This window comes from Salmo salar, chromosome ssa01, assembly GCF_905237065.1.
Source record: "Salmo salar chromosome ssa01, Ssal_v3.1, whole genome shotgun sequence".
Lineage (NCBI taxonomy): Eukaryota > Metazoa > Chordata > Actinopteri > Salmoniformes > Salmonidae > Salmo > Salmo salar.
The window spans coordinates 155,616,462-155,639,371 of record NC_059442.1 but is presented as its reverse complement, the minus strand read 5'-3'; positions in this window follow the sequence as shown (position 1 = coordinate 155,639,371).

The window sequence follows — 22,910 nt, the reverse complement described above, 5'->3', positions numbered from 1 at the left end:
CAGTTCTTCACAAAATTGGATCTCAGGAGCGCGTATAACCTGGTACGTATCAGGAAGGGAGATGAGTGGAAAACCGCCTTTAGTACCACATCAGGCCATTATGAGTACCTCGTCATGCCGTATGGGTTGAAAAATGCTCCAGCCGTCTTTCAATCCTTTGTTGACGAGATTCTCAGGGACCTGCACGGGCAGGGCGTGATTGTCTATATCGATGACATTCTGATATATTCCGCCACCCGCTCCGCGCATGTGTCCCTGGTGCGCAAGGTGCTTGGTAGACTGCTGGAGCATGACCTATACGTTAAGGCTGAGAAGTGTGAGTTTTTCAAACGAGCCGTCTCCTTTCTGGGTTATCGCATTTCCACCACGGGGGGTGGTGATGGAGTGTGACCGCGTTAAGGCCGTGCGTAATTGGCCGACTCCAACCACGGTGAAGGAAGTGCAGCGGTTCTTGGGCTTTGCCAACTACTGCCGGAGGTTTATCCGGGGGTTTGGCCAGGTAGCGGCTCCCATTACCTCACTGCTGAAGGGGGGGGCCGGCGCGTTTGAGATGGTCGACGGAGGCAGACGGAGCCTTCAAGAAGTTGAAGACACTGTTCACCGACGCGCCCGTGTTGGCGCACCCGGACCCGTCTTTAGCGTTCGTAGTAGAGGTGGACGCATCCGAGGCTGGGGTGGGTGCAGTGCTATCACAGCGCTCGGGTGCGCCACCGAAACTCCGCCCCTGCGCTTTCTTCTCAGGGAAGCTCAGTTCGGCGGAGCGTAACTACGATGTGGGGGACAGGGAGTTGCTAGCGGTAGTCAAAGCCTTGAGGGTGTGGCGACACTGCCTTGAGGGGGCTAAGCACCCCTTTCTCATCTGGACCGACCACCGAAACCTGGAGTACATCCGGGCAGCGAGGAGACTGAATCCACATCAGGCAAGGTGGGCCATGTTCTTTGCCCGGTTTAGGTTTACCATCTCATATAGACCGGGTTCCCTTAATACTAAAGCCGACGCGCTGTCCCGTCTGTATGACACGGATGACCGCCCCATCGATCCAACTCCCATCATTCCAGCGTCTAGGCTGGTGGCACCAGTGGTGTGGGAGGTGGGCGCGGACATCGAGCGGGCACTGGTGTTGGAACCTGCGCCTGCGCAGGTGCCCGTGGGGCGCATGTATGTGCCGCTCGATGTTCGCGATCGGTTGATTCGGTGGGCGCACACGCTACCTGCGGCGGGTCATCCTGGTGTAGAGAGGACAGTGCGGAGTCTAAGGGGGAAGTATTGGTGGCCCATCTTGGCTAAGGACGTGAGGTCATATGTCTCTTCCTGTTCGGTGTGTGCCCAGAGTAAGGCTCCTAGGCATTTACCGAGAGGGAAGTTACAGGCCCTCCCCGTTCCGCAACGGCCATGGTCGCACCTGTCTATCGACTTCCTGACAGATCTTCCCCCCTCTCAGGGGAACACTGCGATTCTGGTGGTTGTGGATCGGTTTTCTAAGTCCTGCCGTCTCCTCCCCTTGCCCGGTCTCCCTACGGCCCTGCAGACTGCGGAGGCCCTATTTACCCACGTCTTCCGGCACTACGGGGTGCCGGAGGATATTGTCTCTGATCGGGGTTCCCAGTTCACATCCAGGGTCTGGAGGGCGTTTATGGAGCGGCTGGGGGTCTCGGTCAGTTTAACCTCCGGTTATCACCCCGAGAGCAATGGGCAGGCGGAGAGGGTGAACCAGGAGGTGGGCAGGTTCCTGAGGTCGTATTGCCGGGACCGGCCAGGGGAGTGGGCAAGGGATATTCCCTGGGCAGAGTTAGCCCAGAACTCACTTCGCCACTCCTCTACTAACATGTCACCCTTCCAGTGTGTGTTAGGGTACCAGCCGGTCCTGGCCCCATGGCACCAGAGCCAGACCGAGGCTCCTGCGGTGGAGGACTGGGTTCAGCACTCCAAGGAGACCTGGAAAGCAGTACAGGACTCACTGAAGGAGGCCAGTGCTAGGCAGAAAAGGAGTGCTGACCGCCACCGCAGTGAGGCGCCGGTGTTCGCACCGGGTGACAGGGTCTGGCTCTCGACCCGGAACCTGTCCCTCCGCGTGCCCTGCCGGAAGCTGGGGCCGCAGTGTGTGGGGCCCTTCAAAGTCCTGAGGAGGATAAACGAGGTGTGTTATCGGTTGCAACTCCCTTCCTATTACCGTATTAACCCCTCGTTTCATGTGTCTCTCCTCAGGCCGGTGGTGGCTGGTCCCCTACAAGAAGATGAGGTGCCGGAGGTCCCTCCACCCCCCTGGACATCGGGGGGTCCCCGGCGTACAGCGTAAGGGCCATTCTGGACTCGAGACGCCGGGCGGGGGGCCTGCAGTACCTCGTGGACTGGGAGGGGTACGGTCCGGAGGAGAGGTGCTGGGTGCCGGCGGAGGACGTCTTGGACCCATCCATGTTGAAGGAGTTCCACCGCCTCCGTCCGGATCGCCCTGCGCCTCGTCCTCCGGGTCGGCCTCGAGGCCGGTGTTGGCGCGCTGCAGGAGCCGCGCGTCAGGAGGGGGGTACTGTCACGATTCCTACCGACGGTGGCGCCCCCTCCTGCTCGGGTGGCGCCCCCTCCTGCTCGGGTGGCGCTCGGCGGTCGTCGTCACCGGCCTATTAGCTACCACAGATTCCCTTTTTGTTTTCCCCTTTTTTTATGTTTTCTCACCTGCCCTGAGTTAGGCAATTAAGAGGGCTATTTAGTTCAGCTGGCCCGCACCCTATTGTGCGGGATTGTTTTTCTGTGTGTCGACTGAGTTTTGTTCGACTGTGCTTGTCGATTGTATTTTTCCCTGTTGTTGGGAAACCTTTTATTTTGTACATGTGGTTTATTAAAATTACCACACAGTGTTCGCTGCTTCCTGCGCTTCTTTCCGCCACACAACAGACAAGCCGTTACATAAACAGTCATCACTAGCACATTAGAGGCTGCTGCCTACAGGCATAGACTAGGAATCACTGGCCACTTTAAAGGAATGGAACACTAGTAACTTTAATCATATTTACATATCTGGCATTACTCATCTCATATGTATATACTGTATTCTATACTATTCTACGGTATCTTAGTCACTTAATGTTTACATTTGGCATTACTCATCTCATGTGTATATACTGTTTTCTATACTATTCTACAGTATCTTATTCATTTAATAATGCTTACATATCTTGCATTACTCATCTCATATGTATATACAGGCTGCGGTCCAAACACAAAGACACACCCTCGTTCACTTACCTTCGCCTTATGCTCTTGGGGGAATCCCCGTCGCCATCTTGGAGGGTGGTCCAAATGATTAGCCAAGCAAAGGAAGTTTGCAATGTAAGCCCCTCAGCCCTCGTTTTCAGTCAGCTTTGCGAGTGAACAATTATGTTCACTACGGGGCCTGAAACTCCCCATAATTCAATTTGCGACGATTGTACATCCGCTAAGAAAAGTCAGCAAAAACTTAAAAACAACATCAATGGAGAAGTCAACATACAAGTGTAAGTAAAAACGAATGCAAATAACCTATACATTTTGCTACAACGTAAAAAGTAAATATGGTTTTGTTTGGTTATCTTTTGGAAATTGTAGAAATAAATAATTTCCTTTCAGAAGTTCCAGCTAAGCAGGCTAACGTTAGTTAGCTAATTAATTTGCTAGCTATCATACAGTAGGCATATATTGACAATTATATATTTAATATAAGTAGACATGCACTCATAATTGAATGGACCACAGCCACTGTTTTTCTATACTATTCTACTGTATCTTAGTCCATTCCGCTCTGACATCGCTCGTCCATATGTATATCTTAATTAATTCTTACTTAGATTTGTGTGTATTGGGTATCTGTTGTGTAATTTGTTAGATATTACTTGTTAGATATTGCCGCACTGTCGGAGCTAGAAGCACAAGCATTTCGCTACACCCGCAATAACATCTGCTAAACATGTGTATGTGACCAATACATTTGATTTGATTTGATGTCCTCTCAACCCTAACCCTAAACACAACAATAACCCTAGCACCATGCCCATCTGTAGAAAGCCTCTCACAACTTTCCTTCCCAAGACACAGAGGTTACACAACAACCACCCTACCATTGCTGACTTGCTAAAATGAACAATAACAGCCACTTTTTCATTGTTCCCCAAAAATATAAATGAAAAAGAAAGAGGCAAATTGTTTTATATCAGTCTAACTGGCCTGTAACGAAGCTGCTGTCTGACAAAATCTATGAAAAAAAAGATCCCAGGTGTGAAAAGAAAGAGGAAAAAAACTAAAACTAAATTATGGATAATCTTTAATGGCAGGGAAGCCATCTGGAAAATCATACTGATGAGATGCAAGTTGGAAAGGCCACATAATCCTAATGGCAATGAGGGAATAGATAGAGGCATTATGGACAGTTTGAGAGGGGAGTAAAGGCTCCGCAGGGTGAATGGAGTGCCTATAATCTGAGAAGTCCAAGCTCTCTCCTCTTTCCTCTGGGACAAGGCTTGGATGTGGGGCAAGGAGGAGATGCTAACGGCACAGTAGTACCAGTGGATCTGTCCAGTGTTGCCCCCTTTCAGCACAATCATCTTGTAGTCTTTATGTTCATTTTCTTTCTTATGAGCCCTAATGGATAAAAGTAACAAATGCATTGGGTTTCAGAGGTTGAGTCATGACCAATAGTATAGGGTAACTGTTATGTATTCTAGTGTGTATAGAGCCACAGATCCCTTTTGGCGTCAGAGTGATATGAGGCATCTCAATTATGTCTGTGTCATCCAAGCTCAACAGTTGGTTGCCCTTCACAGTGTGAGCTGGAGGCAGGGATGCAGTGAGAGGGGATTCTCCTTCACCATTCTGGTCTCTGTGGCAGGGGTCGTCAATTGGGTATGGCAGTCGCCATTGAAGGTCCCCAAGAACACAGTGGCCTTCATCATTTTTAAATGGAAGAAGTTTGGGACCACCAAGACTCTTCCTAGAGCTGGCTGCCCGACCAAACTGAGCAATTGGGGGAGAAGGAACTTGGTCGATGGTCACTCTGACAGAGCTCCAGAGTTCCTCTGTGGAATTGGGAGAACCAATTTCAATCCATTTTAAAATAAGGCTGTAAAGTAACAAAATCTGGAAAAAGTAAGGGGTCTGAATACTTTCCAAATGCACTGTACGTGGTGTGGAGTGGTGTGTGAGCATGAGAAGAGGGTCATATGCATGTCTCATGCCCAATGCTTGAGAGCTGTCAGCTCTGCATTTTTTATTCGCTTCTGTGCTTTCATGATTGAGGAAAATTACAATCAATATATTTTTTTCTGAATTGAGGATAAGCGATGGGATGCGGTAGCAAGCGAATCAAAGCCATCATCACAAGAAATGTTTCTGAACATATGATTGTAGACTATATAGTTTCTCGTTTCATTTTTCTGTGCAATCAAAGAGTCTACCATGTAGAGGATGGGAGATTTCAGGTTACTTGAGCACAAATCAATCTAATTGGAGTGAACGAGTTACCGTGGTAAGGTGAGGACATGCAAGCGCACTAATGAATTTAATCTGACACCTGGAAACATTGTTATCCTGTCCTGCCCCTGGGTCTGGGTCTGGACCTGGGTCTGGGTCTGGAGCTGGGTCTGGGTCTGGGTCTGGGCTGTCAGTTGGTCAACCTTCACAATCAAACAACACTGGCAGTTGGTTAACCAAGTTTTAAAATCAAACGAGACTGACAATTTCTGATCTTCTGTTTGTGATTCCTCATTGTCAGTGTCTCTTTTGATTTTGACACCTGGTCAACGACGGATCACAATCAGAAAAAAGTTGATAAAGAGACAGCAAGGGTTGAGGTTTCCCACAAGTATAAGAACAGGCTGCTGTAGTCCTACTGCTCACCGCCTCAGAACATACTGTGGAGGCAGATGACCAGTTGGTGCGACCCTGACAAATGTCATGAGGCAGCGGCACAAGGTCTGTTTGAAGGCACAGGTTTTGTTTGAAAGCATCTGAAACTCTAACAGACACATACACACACGTATTCAGTACTCTCTTATTGTAGATGTGTTCACTGTTCAGCTACAGAGTATAATTTACATGAAACAAGTGAAGAAATTAAAACACGCCCAGACCACAGAGCAGGGGCATCATTTCAGCTAAACCTAGGAAAATAATAAAAAAATTTAAGCTCATTTACTGCATTTCTACACAATTTAAAAACTGAAATGCAATTTGGAGAACAGATAAACAAGCAAAATTTGCTCCAGCCATTATCACCTTGCTGTAACTTCAATCACCTCATTAAATGGGGAATTAACATTCTACAAAAATATTTCATACAATAATTAGCTGCCTGCTCAGCATCGGGATTAAAACTCTATTTTCATGTCACGTCAAACTGCAGTTACCTAGCCAAAGCCATCTACAACAGCCAATCTTAACTCTGCAATGTGTTGAGAAAAAGTCCCGCTGTTCCCAGCATCTGCGTCAGATACGCTCTCCACAGAGAGGAAGAGCACTGGCATAATGCAGTTTCTCTGGACCCCTGCAAGGTCGGAGTTGTGCTCCCCCTCCCTCCCCCTCAAAAACAACAAATCGAATGTGTCAGCCAGACAGCCACTCACAAGGTATGACTACCAATCGCTGTCCATGGTGCTGAAATTGCGACATGTCTATGCGGCTGCGTTCCTACAGAATCGATGATAGCTTTACCTTTATTTAACTAGCCAAGTCAGTTAAGAACAAATTCTTACTTACAATGAAAGCCTTCCAGGGAACAATGGGTTAACTACCTTGTTCAGGGGTAGAACGACAGATTTTTACCTTGTCAGCTCGGGGATTTGATCCAGCAACCTTTTGCTCTAACCACTAGGCTACCTGAGCTTTGCTTTATGAATTTTCAATGCAACAGCGTACTAATCAGCTACCTATTGATTTTGTTGAATGTACAACGGTCATGTATAGTCTACCTGAACCTGCATGACATGAGCCGTCTTTGCCGCTCTCTCCCAGCTTGGATAGAAAGTTGTTGTGCATAAAACCAGTCTGTTAATGCCAATAATACAGTCAGTCCACCCTCAAAACACTAGCTTACTAGGGATTGTTTCATTATGCAGTGTATCTATAGCTACAGAGCATTCGGAAAGAATTTAGACTCCTTGACTTTTTCCACATTTTGTTACGTTACATTCCAAAATGTATTAATTCGTTTTTTTTTCTCATCAATCAACACACAATTCCCCATAATGACAAAGCAAAACAGGTTTGTAGAAATGTTTGCATATTTTCAAAATTAAAACTGAAATATCACATTTACATAAGTATTCAATGTACTCAGTACTTTGTTAAAGCACCTTTGGCAGCGATTACACCCTCGACTCTTCTTGGGTATGACGCTACAAGCTTGGCACACGTCTATTTGGGCAGTTTCTCCCATTCTTCTCTGCAGATCCTCTCAAGCTCTGTCTGGATGGATGGATGGATGGATGGTGAGAGTCGCTGCAATTTTCAGGTCTCTCTAGAGATGTTAGATCGGATTCACATCCGGGCTCTGGCTGGGCCACTCAAGGACATTAAAAGACTTGTCCTGAAGCCACTCCTGCATTGTCTTGGCTGTGTGCTTAGGGTCATTGTCCTGTTGGAAGGTGAACCTTCGCCCCCAGTCTGAGGTCCTGAGCACTCTGGAGCAGGTTTTCATCAAGGATCTCTCTGTACTTTGCTCCATTCATCTTTTCCTCATTCCTGACTAGTCTCCCAGTCCCTGCCACTGAAAAACATCCCCACAGCATGATGCTGCCACTAACATGCTTCACCGTAGGGATGGTGCCAGGTTTCCTCCAGATGCATCGGTGCTCTACGGACAATTCCTTCGACCTCATGGCTTGGGCTTTGCTCTGACATGCACTGTCAACTGTGGGAACTCATGTAGACAGGTGTGTGCCTTTCCAAATCATGTCCAATCAATTGAATTTACCACAGGTGGAGCCTAATTAAGTTATAGAAACATTTCAAGGGTGATCAATCTAAACAGGGTGCACCTGAGCTCAATTTCCAGTCTCATAGGAAAGGGTCTGAATACATATGTAAAGGCCTTTTTTATTTAATGCTTATAAATTTGCAAAGAATTCTAAAAACTTGTTTCCCGCTTTGTCATTATGGGGTATTGTGTGTAGATTTCATGAGAAAATGTTTGTATTTAATCCATTTTAGAATAAGGTTGTTTCCAAATACACTGTGTATCTTACGCATTGAAAAGTACTGTTTTTATTTTTCTAATTAGTCCATTGTATAGTCAGTTTATTAACTTTTCAATTGTGCCTCGAAATCGTTTTGAAATCGTACCTCCAGTTGAAAATTGGAACCTCTTATCTATCCTGCCACAGCACTTTGAACCCGCGGCACATTGAAGCAGATGATTGGTCTAGTTAAGTAAGGGATCAAGGGGATTGGATGCACGTTTAAAGAAAAAAGCTGCCCTCAAGATTAGAGTGGAGCAGACGCAGCTGAATGGAAAGAGAGAAAGTAATTATTCTGCTGAATTTATAAAACTGTAAAAACTGTTTTCTTATTCAATGTTGTCAACAAATTAGGTTCCTGTTACTCCCCTTCCCTATTGCGGGAATTCTGCCTTGTGCCTTTTGACAACATACTGAAGTCGATTTATTCTGCCCTTGTGTTATTAATCTAGGGGGCTGTGACAACGAAAATGCAGCAGACCTATGTTTAGCAGGGGAGTTTCGTAAGGAGACCTGATTTGTAAATATGAAAATAGGTTTTTCAAACATATGAACCCAAAATTGTAAGTTTGATTCTAGAGGGGGGACAATAAATAGAACAATTATTTGGTTAGGGTGTAGGGGCAGATTTATGTAATTTTGTCTTCAGGAGATTTTATTATCTATTTAATTTATTTGATCTGATCAGTAGAACAATTCTCATTCTTAACAATGGGCTAAAATATGGGGGAAGTTGTGTGCTTGTCAGGAACTAAAATTTCTGTTATTCCCCATATTTATTTTATTATTCCACTTCTTCCCAATTTTGCCACTGTAATTACATACACTGAATGGTACAAAACATTAGGAACACCTTCCTAACATTGTGTTGCACCCCCTTTTACCCTTAGAACAACCCTCAATTCGTTGGGGCATGGACTCTACAAGGTGTCGAAAGCATTCCAAGGGATGCTGACTCATGATGACTCCAATTCTTCCCAGAGTTCTGTCAAGTTGGCTGGATGTCCTTTGGGTGGTGGTGGACCATTCTTGATACACACCAAAAATTGTTGAGCGTGAATGCAGTTCTTGACACATTCAAACCGTTGTGCTTGGCATCTACTACCACATTTATTTATTTATTTTTATTTATTTCACCTTTATTTAACCAGGTAGGCTTGTTGAGAACAAGTTCTCATTTGCAACCTGGACAAGATGAAGCAAAGCAGTGCGACACAAACAACAACACAGAGTTACACATAGAATAAACAAACATACAGTCAATAACACAATAAGGGAAAAAAGTATATATACAGTGTGTATATAAAAAAATAAAAATAACAGTATGGGGATGAGGTAGTTGGATGGGCTATTTACAGATGGGCTATGTACAGGTGCAGTGATCTGTGAGCTGCTCTGACAGCTGGTGCTTAACGTTAGTGAGGAAGATATGAGTCTCCAGCTTCAGTGATTTTTGCAATTTGTTCCAGTCATTGGCAGCAGAGAACTGGAAGGAAAGGCGGCCAAAGAAGGAATTGGCTTTGGGGGTGACCAGTGAAATATACCTGCTGGAGCGTGTTCTACGTGTGGGTGCTGCTATGGTGACCATATCCTAGCATACATACACAATACATGTCTCAATTGTCTCAAGACTTAAAAATCCTTCTTTAACCTGTCTCCTGCCCTTCATTTACAGTGCTTGAAGTGAATTTAACAAGTGAAATCAATAAGGGATCATAGCTTTCACCTGGATTCACCTGGTCAGTGTATGCCTTGGAAAGACATAGGTGTTCCTAATGTTTTGTACACTTAGTGTATTTGAATATGCCTACTTGTGTCTTTGAAAATGAATTATAAGAGGCTATGTATTTTTGCAGCCATTCATGGACTGCAAGTCATGCAAATAAGCATTGGATATTAAATGCTCCAGGCCTCAAATATAATATGTTTTTTTACATGTTAGTATTGTGCACATGCTAGGCATACTTTGACTATGAATATTGATATTCATTATGGTGATTTGGATAAATGAATTGTTATAACAATAATATTTTCAAACCATCCAGCACTTGGGAAACATAGATCAGGGGTGGTCAACCCTCCAGGAGAGCATACAGGATTGCCTTCGGCTCTATTTTAAAGAGATATTTCACCCAAATTAAAAATGTGCACGTGTTTGTGACACACACATTGTCCTTGCTTTGAAATTAGTTTGACGTTTGAGAAACATGGATGAACGACTAATTCTGACATGAAACTGTGAGAGCTAGTTGGCAATCTATATTTTGGTTACCCACTGCCATCAACTGTTAATATTAGTATTTCCTGTGCAGAACCGTGGTGTAGCGGTAACACTCCCCGGCCGTGTCACATACAACTCCATTTGCCTGTCTCCCCATCTTCTTTCCTTACTGTATAAATAAAGTGTCAAAGCAAACCTCTAAAATATTAATAAAAACATATTTGCAAAGGCTTCTTTACATTTCAAACCCCCAAAATCTCAAGGTAATGAAGTCGTCAAGTTTTTTGTGTTCATTCAATGTTCAAAGCATCCTGAATACACCTGACCTGTGATAATTATTATTTTTTTAATCATGGGCCTAAGCCATGTCAAAATACATAGAATTGCAGTAAATTAGCTTGAAAAAATAAAACAATTGATGTATGTATTGGGCAGTATGCACTACTCTCTGTAGCGACATGTGGTCGGATGCCAAGCAGTTGCCATACCAAGCAATGATGTAGCCTGTCAAGATGCTCTCAATGGTGCAACTGTAGAACTTTTTGAGTATCTGAGGGCCCATGCCAAATCTTTTCAGACTCCTGAGGGGGAAGAGGCATTGTTGTGCTTTCTTCACAGCTGTGTTGGTGTGTGTGGACCATGATATATTCTTAGTGATGTGGACCACGAGGAACTCTAAGCTCTCGAACTGCTCCACTACAGCACCGTCGATGTGAATGGGGGCGTGCTCGGCCCTCCATTTCCTGTAGTCCATGATCAGTTCCTTTTTCTTGCTGACATTGAGGGAGAGGTTGTTGTCCAGGCACCACACTGCCAGTTCTCTGACCTCTTCCCTATAGGCTGTGTCATCCTCGTCGGTGATCAGGCCTACTGCCGTCTTGTCATCTGCAAACTTAATGATGGTGTTGGAGTAGTGCATGGCCACTCAGTCGTGGGTGAAAAGGGAATACAGGAGGGGTCTAAACACGCACCCCTGAGGGGCCCGTGTGTCGAGGGTCAGCGTAGTAGATGTGTTGTTGCCTACTCTCACCACCAGGAGGCAGTCCCTCAGGAAGTCCAGGATCCAGTTGCAGAGGGAGGTGTTCAGTCCCAGGGTCCTTAGCTTAGTGATGAGCTTGGAGAGCAGTATGGTGTTGAATGCTAAATTGTAGTCTTTGAACAGCATTCTCACATAGGTGTTCCTTTTGTCCAGGTGGGAAAGGGAAGTGTGGAGTGCAATAGAGTGGAGTGGGTCCAGGGTGTCTGGGATGATTGTGTTGACGTGAGCCATGGCCAGTCTTTCAAAGCATTTCATGGCTGTGAGTGCTACGGGGTGATAGTCATTTAGACAGGTTACCTTGGTGTTCTTGGGCACAGGGACTATGGTGATCTGCTTGAAACATGTAGGTATTACAAACTAGGGTCAGGGAGATGTTAAAAATGTCAGTGAAGACACCTGCCTGTTAGTCAGCGCATATTCTGAGTACTCGCCCTGGTAATTTGTCTGGCCCTGCACCTTGTGAATGTTAACCTGTTTAAATGTCTTAATCACATCAGCTACAGAGAGTGTGATCACATAGTTGTTCCGAACAGTTGGTGCATGTTGCTTGCCTCGAAGTGAGCAGAAAATAAATGTACCTCGTCTGGTAGGCTCGCGTCACTGGGCAGCTCATGGCTGGGTTTCCCTTTGTACTCCGTGATCATTTGCAAGCCCTGCCACATCCAACGAGCATCAGAGCTGGTGTAGTGGGATTCGATCTTAGTCCTCTATTAACGCGTTGCCTGTTTGCGGGTTTGTTGGAGGGCGTAGCAAGATTTCTTATAAGCGTCCGGATTAGTGTACCGCTCCTTGAAAGCAGCAGCTCTAGCCGCTAGCTCAGTGTGGGTGTTGCCTGTAATCCATGGCTTCTGGTTGGGATATTTACGGATGGTCACTGTGGGGACGACGTCGTCGATGCACTTATTAATGAAGCCGGTAACTGATATGGTAAACTCCTCAATGCCATCGGGTGAACATATTCCAGACTGTTCTGGTAAAGCAGTCCTATAGCTTAGCATCCGCTTCATCGGACCTCTTCCATATTGAGCGCATCACTGGTAGTAGCTGTTTGAGTTTTAGGTTGTAAGCAGGAATCAAGAGTATAGAGTTATGCTCAAATTTGCCAAATGGAGGGCAAGGGAGAGCTTTGTATGCATTTCTGTGAGTGGAGTAAAGGTGATCTAGAGTTTTTTCCCCTCTAGTTGCACAGATGATATGCTGGTAGATATGAGGCAAGACGAATTTCAGTTTTCCTGCATTAAAATCACCGTCCACAAGGAGTGCAGTCTTAGTGTCAGCATCGGTTTGTGGTGGGAAAAATAGACCACCAAAAAATATAGATGGAAACTTTCTTGATTAATAGTAAGTTCTACAGCTTGTCATGAGGTATTTTAACTCAGGCATGCAGAACCTCGGGACGTATTAGAGATTATTATTAATATTAGAGATTACACGTTGGCCTCTCTTATGATGCCTTTTTCTTTTAGGGCCTGGTCCGGTGTGAGCAGTATGTCCCGCACATCCGACTTGTTGAAGTAGAAATCTTCTGTCACGATCGCTATCTTCGAACTCCCGATCATAAATAGACCAAGGCGCAGCGTGCATAGAATTCCACATCTTTTTTAATGAAAATGAAACTCACCAAAACAACAAAACAGGAGCACAATGTAACGCCCTGGCCATAGAGAGGGGTTTTTGTTCTTTATTTTGGTTAGGCCAGGGTGTTACATTGAGTGGGCGTTCTATGTGCATTTTTCTATGTTGGTTTGTTTAATTGATTTTGGCCGTGTGGCTTCCAATCAGGCACAGCTGTAGAGTGTTGTTGCTGATTGGGAGTCACACATAAGGAGCATGTTTTTCCTTTGGGTTTTGGTGGGTAATTGTTTCTGTTGAGTGTTTTGCACCTGACAGGACTGTTTGGCTGTCAGTTTTTCTTGTTTTTGTATAGTGTTCACGTTGTTCAATTAAAATCATGATGAACACTAACTCCGCTGCACCTTGGTCTACTCTCTCTCCCGACAGCCATTACAGAATTACCCACCATAAAAAGACCAAGCAGCGGAGAAGAGGGCAGATGGAAGTCAAGGAGGACTATTGGAAGCAGCGCGCTCGGGAGGAGATGGCATCCTGGTCGCTGGAGGTGTTGGAGTCAATGATTGACTGGACATGGGAGCAATTGTGGGACCACTGTGACAACCTGCCTGGGAGGCAGGTAGAGCCCGAGAGGCAGCCCCCCCCCCCCCAAGAAAATTGGGGGGGCACATGGGGAGTGTGGCAGAGTCAGGTTGGAGACCTGAGCCAGCTCCCCGTGCTTACAGGAGGCAACGTAGTACTGGTCAGGCACCGTGTTATGCAGTAAAGCGCACGGTGTCCCCAGTACGCGTGGAGAGCCCGGTGCGTTACATCCCAGCTCTTAACATCTGCCGGGGGAGATTGGGCATCGAGCCAGGACGGGTTGTGCAGGCCGTGCGCTCTAGACCTCCAGTGCGTCTTCAGGACCCGGTCTATCCTGTGCCTCCTCCCAGGACCAGGCCTCCAGTGGGTCTCCCCATCCTGGTCAGTCCTGTGCCTCCTTCACGGACCAGGCCTCCAGTGGGTCTCCCCATCCTGGTCAGTCCTGTGCATGCTCCACGGACCAGGCCTCCAGTGGGTCTCCCCATCCTGGTCTCTCCTGTGCCGCCTCCACAGACCAGGCCTCCAGTGGGTCTCCCCATCCTGGTCAGTCCTGTGCCTGCTCCACGGACCAGGCCTCCAGTGGGTCTCCCCATCCTGGTCTCTCCTGTGCCGCTTCCACGGACCAGGCCTCCAGTGGGTCTCCCCATCCTGGTCAGTCCTGTGCCTGCTCCACGGACCAGGCCTCCAGTGGGTCTCCCCATCCTGGTCTCTCCTGTGCCGCCTCCACGGACCAGGCCTCCAGTGGGTCTCCCCATCCTGGTCAGTCCTGTGCCGCCTCCTTGGACTAGGCCTCCAGTGGGTCTTGCCAGTCCAGAGCCGCCAGAGCTGCCCGCCAGTCCGGAGCCGCCAGAGCTGCCCGCCAGTCCGGAGCCGCCAGAGCTGCCCGCCAGTCGGGAGCCGTCAGAGCCGCCCGCCAGTCAGGAGCCGCCAGAGCCGCCCGCCTGTCCGGAGCAGTCAGAGCCGCCCGCCAGCCCGGTGAGTCCTGTGCCTGCGCCTAGGGCCAGGCCTCTTACATGTCTCCTCAGCCTGGTGAATCCTGGGTCAGTGCCGCCGGAGCCGCCAGGGACGCCCGCCAGCCGGGCGCAGTCATCGCCGCCCGCCAGCCGGGCACAGTCATCGTCGCCCGCCAGCCGGGCTCAGCCATCACCTCCCGACAGCCGGGCGCAACCAGGGTCGCCCACCAGACCTTTGGCGCGGCCAGGTGCGCCACCTAAGAGGGCGATGCCGAGGGTGGAGCAGAGGCCACGTCCCGCACCTGAGCCGCCGCCGTAAGAAGGCCCACCCGGACCCTCCCCTTCAGAGTCAGGTTTTGCGGTCGGAGTCCGCACCTTGGGGGGGGGGTACTGTAATGCCCTGGCCATAGAGAGGGGTTTTTGTTCTTTATTTTGGTTAGGCCAGGGTGTTACATTGGGTGGGCGTTCTATGTGCATTTTTCTATGTTGGTTTGTTTAATTGATTTTGGCCGTGTGGCTTCCAATCAGGCACAGCTGTAGAGTGTTGTTGCTGATTGGGAGTCACACATAAGAAGCATGTTTTTCCTTTGGGTTTTGGTGGGTAATTGTTTCTGTTGAGTGTTTTGCACCTGACAGGACTGTTTGGCTGTCAGTTTTTCTTGTTTTTGTATAGTGTTCACGTTGTTCAATTAAAATCATGATGAACACTAACTCCGCTGCGCCTAGGTCTACTCTCTCTCCCGACAGCCGTTACACACAACGAAAACGTGACGTTCTGGCGCTGCTCAAAGGCAGCTACACAAAAACAAGATCCCACAACTAAAGGTGGAAAAAAGGGCTGCCTAAGTATGATTCCTAATCAGAGACAACGATAGACAGCTGCCTCTGATTAGGAACCATACTCGGCTCAACACAAAGAAATAGACAAACTAGATTGCCCACCCCACATCACACCCTGACCTAACCAAACTAGAGGAAAATAAACGTCTCTCTAAGGTCAGGGTGTGACATATTCATCCAAATCGAGGTTAGTGATCGCTGTTCTAATGTCAGAAGCTCTTTTCGGTCATAGAAAACGATGGCGGAAACATTATGTACAAAAAAGAAAAGATCAGCGTGAAAACACACAAAATAACAGAGTTGGTCAGGAGCCCGTAATACGTCTGCTTGTCATTGCAGAAAATGGTTGTGTTTATATCACAGCTAGATCTTTTTTTCCTGATATATCATTTAGCCTGTCAATTCTTGGATAACTCATTGGGGTTCAGATAAAGAAGCATACTAGTAAAGGGTAAAATAAGAAACATTGAATTGTCATCATCACATAGAATTACATTAGGGCTACCTTTCACAGATTAATTCCCAAGATGCATGCAGCATGCATATCCCATTGGCCTGGATTGTCATCGAAAGGAATCAAAAGGGACATTCTTGAAGTCTTAACTTTAATTTACTGTAAGGGGAGCTCTTATTTCATGAATATAAAACATTTCATAAATAAACTTTCATGAATATAAAACATTTCATAATTGACACTCTTCACTCTTCAATATTTTCAAAGCAACCTTTGTGAAATCTACTGTGTCAATCAAGTGAATGGGTAATTATATGGAACACTCTGTGATATAAGGTGCATTAAAAGTTATGTTCATGACAATTGTGATAAAAGTTCCATGAATATTAAGGCTTTAAAGAGACCACAACAAATTCGACCTTGTGATTTGAAGTGAGTATTTTATTTAATTGTGCTCGAAGCATGGCACTAGCATAGTGGTTTCCTTGGTGACTCCTCATCATTATTCATGTTTGATGAAGCCACCAACGAAGCCACCACTATATTTACCCTGTCTAATAGCAACAGAATTTCAGACTTTTAATAAAGGCTGTTGTGGACTAAACCTGTACCTGTTTTGAAGTTGTACCTAAATAAAGATTGTGTTGCTCTTTCAGTCTCTTCACAGCTCGATACTTGTTCATCTTCTTTTTTAAACCACCTTTAATTCCAAGACTTGACTTGAAGCCTTCATCATAAGGGCTACATAACATTGTCATAATCATTATAAACAGTCATGGCAGATGTTGAAGTGAAGTGCAACCCACCCACAGAGATCCTATAATCCACTCTCTATATAATTCTATGAACCCATCTGTCATTGTGGGTCAGGCCATCTAGGACACAAAGGGGACAGGTCATGGCATAACATTGCATCACTAAGTCTAGGTCTAGTACAACATATTTATCTAGGCATGGAGACAGTAGGACAGATTTAACTAGCCTTGGCCTTGGACATCACACCTGGAATTTTTACAACATGAATCCAGGCAATAACACATGGTTCTGCTATCATTCAGGTTGGCTTCACTGCCCCTTTGTAATGCCCCCTGACACAGTAGCCTCTGACTGTCAGCCTCTGACACGCACACGCACACACACACACACACACACACACACACACACACACACACACACACACACACACGCACGCACGCACGCACGCACGCACGCACACACGCACACACACACACGCACACACACACACACACGCGCGCGCACACACGCACACGCACACACACACAGCATAGAACCCACAGCCTTACAGATGTGACTTACTCTATGGCCGTTCACTGTAATTACTCTGTTGTCATTGTGGGAGGCGTGATAGTAGCAATGGTCCGTGTCTTGTCATTTTGTCCTCCCTCCCTCCCTTCCACCCTCCTTCCCTCCCTCCATCCTTCTCTCTCTCTCTCTCTCCCTCCCTCCCTTCCAGTGTTTCAACATCACATCTCAATGAGACTATATATTACATGTAATCAAGCAGGCCTATATACTCCCTATATCTGTCAGATAGTTGCTGGGCAACTCTAAATCTAATGGCACTATTGTAAAATAATTGCCGTTTCTGTATTACGCTGGAGCTGTATGCATTTCCCTGTTGCTGGGCATCTTGGAAAGATGCTGGTTGCATTCTAATTTGGCCTATGAACAAAACTGAAATGGTGTTCCTTTACGATACCCTGTCAAGCTCTGCAGTCACTTCATATATCTAGGGAGTAGGAGGAATGATATGAATTTACACATAAATGTGTACAGATGTATTGTGTAAAATGATAAATTACAATGTTATTCATCTTTCCATGCTACAACCAGCTGTGACAGTTAGATAATAAGGTGCTGATTGTTGTTCTAGTTGTTTCGTAATGGTAGAACTACTATCCTCTTCTTTTCACTTTCCTTTTAAGATACATTATTCGGTTCTCTATGTGCATACAAAATTGTGAGTCACGATGCCACAGTCGACCACAAAATAACAATATAACCCTCAAAATAGGGGACACTAAGAATAAGTTGTTTACGAGAAAATGTCATGACTTCCACCGAAGTCGGTCCCTCTCCCTGTTCGGGCGGCGTTCGGCGGTCGACGTCACTGGCTTTCTAGCCACCGCCGATCCACTTTTCATTTTCCATTTGTTCTGTCTTTGTCTTTTCACACCTGGCTTCACTCACCAATCACTTGTTTATTATTTAACCCTTTGTTTCCCATGTTGTATTTGTGAGTGATTGTTATTTGTTACGTGAAGGATTGTCAGGCGTTGCACTTTTGTTTTAGACCGTGTTTTGGCACTTGTATGTGTTATGTGCTGTCATTTGGTAACCGGTATTAAAGTGTGCCTGTTAATTATACTGCGCTCTCCTGCACTTGACTTCGCCTCCCATATACACACATTACAGAATCACTCACCTAAGAATGGAGTCAGCAGGAGCAGACGCCCTCCCAGTTGCAGTGGAGGAGCGCGTTCAGCAGCACACGACCATGTTGCAACGTCTGGGCACAGCCATGGATCGCGTGCTGCAGACTATGGATCGTTGGGAGAGAGGAGGTTTTTCAGCGCCTCCACCAGCCCCACTACAACAGGTCCCACTGTCCACCCCTCTTTCACCTGGTCCCAGCGGGATTCAACTCGCGCTCCCGAGGGAGTATGATGGGATGGCTGCTGGATGCCAGGGGTTTCTACTACAGCTGGAGCTCTACCTGGCGACCGTCCACCCGGCTCCTTCGGGGCGTGAGAGTGTGTCCGCCCCCGTCTCCTGCCTCTCAGGCAAATCCCTGGAGTGGGCCAACGCCGTATGTAGTGAGGGAGACGCGGCATTGGACCATTACGCAGAGTTCACCCGCCGCTTCCGGACAGTGTTCGACCACCCACTTGAGGGTCGAGCGGCGGGTGAACGTCTGTTCCACCTGAGGCAGGGGACGAGGAGAGCGTAGGTTTTCGCCTTGGACTTCCGGACCCTGGCCGCCAGCGCGGGATGGAACGACAGGGCTCTGATCGATCACTACAGGTGCAGTCTTCGCGAGGACGTCCGTCGGGAGTTGGCCTGCCGAGACACCACCCTCACATTGGACCAGCTGGTGGACCTGTCCATCCGGATGGACAACCTGCTGACTGCCCGCGGACATCCGGATCAGGACCTGTCAGTTCCATCCCCCAGCACCTCCGCTCCGACGCCCATGGAGCTGGGAGGTGCAGCACTTAGGGTGACCGGAGGAGGGGCCATTCCCTGCACCATCTGTGGCCGCAGAGGTCACACTGCTGGTCGGTGCTGGGGGGGTTCCTCAGGGAGTCGAGGCAGCAGGCAGGGCACTATCATGTCACCCCAGGTGAGTCGGCACCAGGCTCACCCAGAGCCCTCTTTTGCTCACATGTATGTGTTTATTTCATTTCCTGAGGTTTACCCGCATTCCCAGCATAATGCGCTAGTAGATTCAGGCGCAGCTGGGAATTTTATTGACCGTTCATTTGCTCATAGTTTAGGGATTTGCCTTGTTCCTGTGGATATGCCCTTCCCTGTGCACGCCCTAGATAGTCGACCATTAGGGTCAGGGCTGATTAGGGAGGCCACCGCTCCACTTTACATGGTTACGCAGGAGGGTCATAAGGAGAGAATCAGTCTCTTCCTTATTGATTCTCCTGCGTTTCCCGTGGTGCTGGGCTTACCCTGGTTGGCCTGTCATGACCCCACTATTTCGTGGCAACAGAGGGCTCTCAAGGGGTGGTCACAAGAGTGCTCAGGGAGGTGTGTGGGGGTTTCCATTGGTGCAACTACGGTGGAAAGTCCAGACCAGGTCTCCACCGTGCGCATCCCCTCAGAATATGCCGATTTGGCTCTCGCCTTCTGTAAGAAGAGGGCGACTAAATGACCACCTCATCGATGGAGGGATTGTGCGATAAATCTCCTGGTAGATGCAGCACTTTCCAGGAGTCACGTGTATCCTCTGTCACAGGAGGAGACGGTGGCTATGGAAACATATGTCTCCGAATCCCTGGGGCAGGGATACATTCGGCCTTTCACTTCACCTGCCTCCTCGAGTTTATTTTTTGTGAAGAAGAAGGATGGGGGTCTGCGCCCGTGTATTGACTATCAAGGGATCAATCAGAACACTGTGAGGTACAGCTACCCGCTGCCTCTCATTGTCAGTGAGATCGAGTCAATGCACGGGGCGCGCTTCTTCACACAATTGGATCTCAGGAGCGCTTACAGCCTGGTGCATATCCGGGAGGGGGACGAGTGGAAGATAGCATTTAGTACCACCTCAGGGCACTATGAGTACCTCGTCATGCCATACGGGTTGATGAATGCTCCATCAGTCTTCCAGGCCTTTGTAGACAAGATTTTCCGGGACCTGCACGGGCAGGGTGTAGTGGTGTATATCGACGACATTCTGATATACTCCGCTACACGCGCCGAGCATGTGTCCCTGGTGCGCAGGGTGCTTGGTCGACTGTTGGAGCATGACCTGTACGTCAAGGATGAGAAATGTCTGTTCTTCCAACAGTCCGTCTCCTTCTTAGGGTACCGTATTTTCACGTCAGGGGTGGAGATGGAGAGTGACCGCATTTAAGGCCGTGTGTAATTGGCCGACTCCCACCACGGTAAAGGAAGTGCAGCGGTTTCTGGGCTTTGCCAACTACTACCGGAGGTTTATCCGGGGTTTTGGTCAGGTAGCAGCTCCCATTACCTCACTGCTGAAGGGGGGACCGGTGCGGCTGCAGTGGTGGGCTGAGGCGAACAGGGCTTTTGGTCACCTGAAGGCTCTGTTCACCTCGGCTCCCGTGCTGGCTCATCCGGATCCCTCTTTGGCGTTCATAGTGGAGGTGGACGCGTCCTAGGCTGGGATAGGAGCCGTGCTCTCTCAGCGCTCGGGCACGCCACCAAAGCTCCGCCCCTGTGCTTTCCTTTCGAAGAAGCTCAGCCCGGCGGAGCGAAACTATGATGTGGGGGACCAGGAGCTATTGGCTGTTGTCAAGGCTCTGAAGGCGTGGAGACATTGGCTTGAGGGGGATAAATACCCTTTTCTCATCTGGACTGACCACCGCAATCTGGAGTACATCTGGGTGGCGAGGAGACTGAACCCTCGCCAGGCAAGGTGGGCTATGTTCTTTACCCATTTTGTTTTCACTCTATCCTACAGACCAGGTTCTCAGAACACTAAGGCAGACGCACTGTCCCGGATGTATGACACAGAGGAGCGGTCCATGGATCACACTCCCATACTTCCGGCCTCTTGCCTGGTGGCACCGGTGGTGTGGGAGCTGGACGCGGACATCGAGCGGGCGTTACGCACAGAGCCCACTCCCCCCCAGTGTCCAGCTGGGCGCCTGTACATTCTGTCTGCTGTCCGCGACGTTTGATCTATTGGGCCCACACGTCACCCTCCTCTGGTCATCCTGGCATCGGTCGGACGGTGCGTTGCCTTAGTGGGAAGTACTGGTGGCCCACCTTGGCCAAGGACGTGAGGGTTTATGTTTACTCCTGCTCGGTGTGCACCCATTGCAAGGCTCCTAGGCACCTGCCCAGAGGGAAATTAAAACCCCTACCCGTTCCACAACGGCCGTGGTCGCACCTTTCGGTGGACTTCCTTACGGATCTCCCTCCGTCACAGGGCAACACCACGATCCTGGTCATTGTGGATCGGTTTTCTAAGTCCTGCCGTCTCGTCCCTTTCCCCGGTTCACTCACGTCTTCCGGCAATACGGGGTGCCTGAAAACATAGTCTCTGATCGGGGTCCCCAGTTCACGTCCAGGGTCTGGAGAGCGTTAATGGAATGTCTGGGGGTCTCGGTCAGCCTTACCTCAGGTATTAACCCGAGAGTGGACAGGTGGAGAGAGTAAATCAGGATGTGGGTAGGTTTCTGCGGTCATATTGCCAGGACCGGCTGGGGGAGTGGGCGACGCACACCAATAACTCTACCTGTTGTTATTATTCTGCACACCAATAACTATACCTGTTGTTGTTATTCTGCACACTGCTACCTCTACCTGTTGTTATTATTCTGCAGACTGCTAACTCTACCTGTTGCTGTTATTCTGCACACCACAAACTCTATCTGTTGTTGTTATTCTGTACACCGATAACTCTACCTGTTGTAACTATTCTGCACACCACTAACTCTACCTGTTGTTATTATTCTGCACACCACTAACTCTACCTGTAGGCCCTACAGTATATGACACAGACAAAAGACCATCCCTTCTCCTCCTCAACCCACCAAACTGGTGCCTTTGAAAATGGCAGTTGTTATTCTGTGCAACTATCTCTACCTGTATATCCTATCTGACAATGAGAAAGGCCAATCCCTCCTCCTTCTCCTCCTCCTCCTGTTGTTATTCTATGCACCTCTAACACCTGTATGTCCTATCTGACCCTGAAAGACTATCACCAGCCCATCCCTCCTCCTCCCGCATCTCTCCTCTAAAAGTAGAGAGGATGAAAGGGACTCTCTCTATCCCTGCAAAGCCTGTCTTTATCGCCAAGAAGTAAATTGAGATCCCTCTTCACTGATAGAATCTAGGCTTGGATTGTTTTAGAGAAGAGGGATCTATCTCAATTTATTACCCAGGACTGACTTCTTTGATGTGTCTTTTCTTTAACTTCAAAAGACACATCCTCCAGAGCTAGAGAAGCTGTGGTTTCTGTTTTGGATTGGTGGTAGCCTACGTTAGAGCTCTTATACCCAACCTGAGTCCGACGGGCCCTGACATTATATACTGCTCAAAAAAATAAAGGGAACACTTAAACAACACATCCTAGATCTGAATGAAAGAAATAATCTTATTAAATACTTTTTTCTTTACATAGTTGAATGTGCTGACAACAAAATCACACAAAAATAATCAATGGAAATCCAATTTATCAACCCATGGAGATCTGGATTTGGAGTCACACTCAAAATTAAAGTGGAAAACCACACTACAGGCTGATCCAACTTTGATGTAATGTCCTTAAAACAAGTCAAAATGAGGCTCAGTAGTGTGTGTGGCCTCCACATGCCTGTATGACCTCCC